The 6,000-nt window shown below is 41.8% G+C and overlaps 1 protein-coding gene and 1 long non-coding RNA gene across 5 annotated transcripts in view; both read left to right on the forward strand.

Moving 5' to 3' along the window:
* LOC147754673 (uncharacterized) overlaps positions 1–2,134 on the forward strand; it is a 115,901-nt gene extending 113,767 nt beyond the window's left edge. The window contains exon 9 of the mRNA XM_086975037.1: positions 805–2,134. The gene's annotated coding sequence lies outside the window, so the exon portion shown is untranslated. The remainder of the gene's footprint in view (positions 1–804) is intronic.
* A 1,163-nt stretch (positions 2,135–3,297) lies between these two features.
* Positions 3,298–6,000, forward strand: part of LOC111254360 (uncharacterized) — a 10,898-nt gene continuing 8,195 nt past the window's right edge. For 2 of the 4 annotated variants that reach the window (XR_002675002.2, XR_015317239.1), the window contains exon 1: positions 3,298–3,588. This is a non-coding gene — a long non-coding RNA (uncharacterized LOC111254360). The remainder of the gene's footprint in view (positions 3,589–6,000) is intronic. The other 2 variants (XR_015317241.1, XR_015317240.1) reach the window with 1 other exon arrangement.

Here is a 6,000-nt window from a genome sequence, read left to right on the forward strand (position 1 = left end):
ATAAGTTTTATAGCCGAATGCCAAGCCCAGGGATAACTGCGCAAACACGACCCTTGTTCAAGTAGTATTTGGGCTATGGGGCAGTCGGAAACGAATATGTTTCACTAAAGGGAAGGAATTGTTATTTGGTCGTGTTTCAGCGCTAAAATGTCGATGCTTCATGCAAACATAGGAAGCGAGCCAATTTTCGTCAAAAATAATAAGGTCGGCCTATACTAAATTTGTTTGATATTAATTAGGCTTGGACAGACAATAAGGCATATGCTACGTCCGGTATTAAGCCGACTTGCCATTGAAAATACTGGTTCACAGCAACAGTGTTCAGGCTACGGCTCACCTCTTTCAACGATACTCATTTCTGTTTGGTTAATTCACTTACTATCTGCGCATTTTCATTCGGGTTCCATACGAATCTACATTATCAACGGCCGTTAACTCTGGTCTCCACGCTTGTTAGTTTCTACCTGACAACACGTCATGCACAGGACGCGTTATACGTTGTTTCGGGTCGTGTTGCTGCCCTTTTTTAGCTTCTATATTGCAGTCCGTTGTTGTTTTTATGCCAAAACGTAGATACAGTGTGATTATAATAGCATGTGCCCACGCGTGTATCGACGGGAGATCTCTATAGCGTGAAGCGTACGACACACAGTTTCTGAATCGCCGCTATGGCGGTTTTGCCGATTTTACTGCGGTAGAATACATTGAACTTCGTCATAGTTCTGATTTTCTTCCACAGGCCAATTGTATATATTTATCTAGACGGGTACACTATATATCTAAAATTCTCTCTTTTTTGTTCAGTTTTCGTCTTGGCTAGCGGTCTTCTACATAACTGCTACGAACACCCCAGCCAGCTGGACCACTTTCGGGTTCATTAACCGCCGGGGGCGGAGCTGTAGTCAGCTGAGCAGACGCCGGTAGTGCACATCGTCATCGTCGCCGTTCGTCGAACGGACGACATGAGCAGACGCGTGTACACACATAGCTGTGCACCCCGATGGCAGAAACAGGAACAACTTCTGCTACTACAGCATAACTGAAGTCAGGAAAAGCAGCGTCGAAAAGGAGGCCGAAGGATCCGTTGCGCGCACTCGCGCAACACCGTTGAGGTAGCGTACCAACAGCGATTGTGGTTAAATCATCATAACGTAGTCGTCCTATGAAGACAGTAAAATGTGACATTTCATGCCACTCAACGTAACAGTAACAACAATAACAAAAATCATGATAACGATACATAATAATAACATTACCTCGAGTAGTGACCACAACGAGAAAATAATTAAATTATACCGTGGCCGCTGATCCAGCGGCCAACCAGCGCTTGCTGCTTCTAGTTCGGATAGATTAAAATGGAGAAATCTTTCGAGAAGTAGTGGCAGCGTCGAACACCGCGAAGAAAATCGGTAAGCTCCCGCTGACTGTATACGAGCGTATTTGTCTACGCGTATCTGACATCATATTTCGCCCAATTTTGGAACACGCCTTGAGCTCGCGACGATGCTGGTAATCATTACGATGCTGTGACAATCGAATTGGCGGAAGTAATCGTGGTGGAAAGACGCAAATGTGTGTCGGTGTGAGCTCCATTGAAAGCTCGTGACGCTCCATTCTCAATAGGAGCCTTCTGTAGCCGCTGGCGTTTTCGATCAACGTTGGTCAATCATCTATCTCCCCTTCTGTGTTCTCAATTCTCGGCGGTGCGAGGGCCGCTAGGACCGCCGTCTAACGGGAAACAGAGCATCTACCTGAATTTGAAATAACGACAGACGTATTTCTGATAAAAGCCAGAACTATGCATTTTACAGTAGTCGATGAAAAGGTAAAAGTTTGATGATTATTCGTATCACCTTTTGAAATGTCGCTGACTATAGAGAAACAGGGAAAAAAAACTCATGGGGGAACGGGACCTCTTTCCATGTAACAGTAAGATCTTTCCGTCAATTCGATCACTGGCTGGTTATAATCGCCACCTGCTTTTGTGTATCAGTGGAGCCCATTGCTGAAAAATCTCGCCAGTCATAACAGCCCGTTCCGCCAAAGCGCCCGTTGGATTGCGTAGGAAAGAAAAAAAAAAAAAAAAGGCATATTGTTAATAAATAAAGATTTTATCTATTTGACTGAAAAATAATTCATCCGTTAATGTTATCCGTATACAATATGGCCAACCGTTAGGCTTATTTCTATACATGTACAGAAAGATACATCACGGTAGACATGGAAGTGTATGCCTATCTATTTAACAAATAAGTTTTTCAAATCTAACAAATAAGATATTTTTATTCCTTTGAATGTGATACTTCATTCAAATGTCGACAAGATAAAAACAATCTGCGCTACATATATAAGTTGTAACTTGTTGTGTTACATTGTGTGTGGTCAACATTCTGAATTTGTTGTAGAATGTTATGTATCGCCACCGTCTCGCCGGTTATAAATAGGTAATAATTTTAGCTGGCTTCGTTGTACAGCAACGGGAAACAGGGTGGCTGGTGTTCGACAAAGTATAACCTATAGTACTATATCTTATATGTTTATGCTCGAATCCATATTAGCTAGTAGTTTACCATAGCTGGATTATTTAGTTGCGAGTTTCTTTTTTTTTTCGGTAGCAGTTTGTTTTTGAGTTAATTTGATCGCATATAGCTTACGGGCGTCTTTGTCGTCTTGTTTAAAAATGCGATGGGATCTCCTGAATATAAATGCATAGATGGATATGAGTCTTGTCAAACCCTGGCGTTATTCAGTGATCGCGTTCCAATGAATAGCAGCCGATAGATGAGACCATTCTGACTCTTACATCTGTTTGTGTATGTATGCGCTTGTTGAAATCCGTTGTTTCCAATGGCATGAGCGCATCGAGTTTCCCGCGACCTGGCCTAACGCCATGTTACGCTACGAAGTCGCCGACTGGCGGCGGCGTCGCCCGCGTTCCCTTTTTGTGACGGCGACGCTATTACGTTCGATCGGAAAAGTCGCTGCAGATTTAGAGCGACGCGCATCGAGGTCGTTGGCCGAACCCTCTATGCGCGCGGAGAAGTGTGAGTCAAAATGGTGCAGTAGGGAAGTGTAATGGGGCAGGTCAGTGATCGAACTGTGCGCGAAGATGGATTACGCCGGCCGCGTTGAAACTTCTCAACTTCGTTAGATAGCTTCATATGGAATGCATTCAATTTTCGTATGCATCGTAAGATTAGCAGATGCCAACAGCTGTAAGGACAGCAGCAGACGACAAGGCCTACTCGTACGCCTGGCGTCCTTTTTTGCGGCGGTGTGAACTTGCTACTGGCACAAATTAGGTTTATTGATTTTTTCACCGATGAAAAAATGTTTGTTGCCGGGTAAGAATAACAAGTGTCACATAGTTACAGATGTTAGTATTAGAACATTATCCCGTGTCTGTGTTTTTCTGTAATCAAGTCTCTCTATATGTAGATCAAATTTTATCGGATCGCATAAACCAATAAAAAACAACGAAACTTCTCCAACACAAACGTTGTTGTCATATGAGGCAGATCTGCATAAAGAAAACCCCTACAATGGATGCGTAGCGCAACGGTACAGCTGTTTTATGACATTCAACAGGTACATATAACCACTAAAGGGAACTCGGCGCCGTCCGCTTAATTCTGAGAATATACTTTCTTCCTATATCTCTAGAACCGCCTTGTTAGCACCAAGTGGCGTAAAACTGAATCGTCATACATAAACTGTGCTAGGTAGTGTTGCCTAACGTTCTGTCGTAAGTTGTTAGATCGTTACCTTTGGATGCCCTATGAAGCCAGCACTTCGACTTAAACAATATCTAATTTCTGCTTCTTTGCAACAGCAGATCAAAAAAAGGCCACAACATAGTGTTACGTCATTGTCAGCCAGTATCTAATAGGATCTCGATCTGGTTCGAGCAGACCCAGATCCTGTTATCAGACCAGACAGCTTTATATATATCTAAATGAGCGTCTCTGAGCATGTGTGCAGTAATCTACGTTTGATTAGTTCTGTTATGGGGATGAGCCAATAATTTTCGTGAATGTATTCAAGGTAATCTTATTCAATTAATTGAGTATAGCGGCTACTATTCACTCGGAAGGTGTTTTTGTTTTTTGCCACTTAAGACAGGCCATCGTCGATCATGGCCATAGACATCCGTTAAAACGGTGCCTACAAGTGAGGTTGAGTTGATGATTGGTTGAGGCGATTTCATTACGCCAATGAAAGATACAGAAAGACAAAGATAAATTCGCTGGTTTTTACTAGAAGATTTGGTTTTTGACATACGCTTAACAGGATTGTGGCCAATTGACTAGTCGATGAGCTACATTGTCTGGTAGACTGTGTGATCAGCGTTGCATATTGATAGCCGTCAGCCAACGATGCTAGGTGCGATCTTGCCAACCAATGCGCGCTACCGCAACGGCCGGTAGAAAAGAGACGTCCAGAGAGGACTGATCGGCGTTGTTGCTAGCAGTGCTATTGCACTATGTTAGAGAAATGGCTGACAAACGTCGCTACACACAACAAACAACAACAATAACAAAAACAGACGACCGACTAGTGTCCAACCACTGCCAGAGCTGCTGTTAACACCAGCAGGAGCGACAATAACGGGGTTAACGATAATTTCGGCAGTGGCAATTGTTGCTAAAAATGAGACAATGCCGGTTTCTGTTGTTCAAAAGATGGCTAACTGCAGCAGTATCGCCAAAAGCAACAACAGGTGCCATACGTTCGCAGATAACAGAATAGGGGTTATTGGCCGGACTGTGCGTGGAGAAGAGCTAAAACGTCCATTTGCTCCAAGCTAATTCTTTGTTTGTTGAAACACATCGATCGTTAATGGTACAATAATAGCACATATCAACTATTACCTAAATCACTAAAAAAGTTCGATTACTTAATTTCGTTCAAATGTCGCCGTACCGGCGTGTTCGACATGCGTTACCAGTAGAACATCGAAAAGTTGGAAGTAAACATGATAGCCAAGTGCACTTCGAAAAATTGAAGCTTCACCGACAGAAAACAGGTAGAGCTACTTCAGTCAGTGCGATTGTTTCTAAAGATCACTTAATCAACGCCAATTTACATAATTTTCCGTGCTGTTTATGTGTATAAGCATAGCGCATCCGTACTGAATTTTGGAAGTAAGTGCTGTTAGTCATCCAAAAAGTTAACAAACAATAGAATACCACAAGAAACGAGTTGTACCATTAATCGTATATAATAATGATAGCAAAAGAACAAAGGCTAGATAATGATCAGCTAACGAAGCATGATTGCGCCTTGCCTGAACAGAAACTGCGTGTAGCAAATGTATATGTGGGAAATAAATAAACGTTTATTGGTTATCTAAATATAAACTGCCCGTCAAGCATTAGGTACTGTGTGTACATAATCAACGCTGAGCTATTTTAAGGCGTTTCTACTAGATAAACAGCGAATTCAACTAATGCTAACGTACGTAGATGAGCATCTAATATTTTAGTATTGAAGGCAGCACAAAACAGATCTCTGCATAACCATTGCGCGCTAGTAATTGGGTTTTGTTGTCTTCTTTTGTGCGCTGATTCTCTGCTCATCGCACTTAATCCTTATTTTTAAAAATATAATTTCTAATATAGACATTTTCCCTATTAATTTTCTAAGTTTCTCTAATTAATTAGCATTATGTTTACTGGGACACGATAAGAATTTGCTTACTTGAGCCAGACATATTTGATTTCGTTTATTTCTCTAACCAAGTGGTAATGCTCGGTAATTCCCTAAGAACATCAAGTTACTTCCGAACGGCGTCTAAGTAAGTAAAAGGGGCGCGATTTTATTATTAACAATCTATTACGCATTATTGAGTTAGGTAAAAATTATCGCTCAGATCACTATTTATCTGGTGTTCTGATCTGGTGGTTGGTTATCTGATAAAGTGAGTCCCATATATTATTACTATGCGACCATCGAATCTACATGTTATTGCAGCTGGGTAAAGAGAGATCACATTTATAT

Source organism: Varroa destructor, unplaced genomic scaffold, assembly GCF_002443255.2.
Source record: "Varroa destructor unplaced genomic scaffold, Vdes_3.0 BEIS01000007.1, whole genome shotgun sequence".
NCBI classification, from domain to species: domain Eukaryota; kingdom Metazoa; phylum Arthropoda; class Arachnida; order Mesostigmata; family Varroidae; genus Varroa; species Varroa destructor.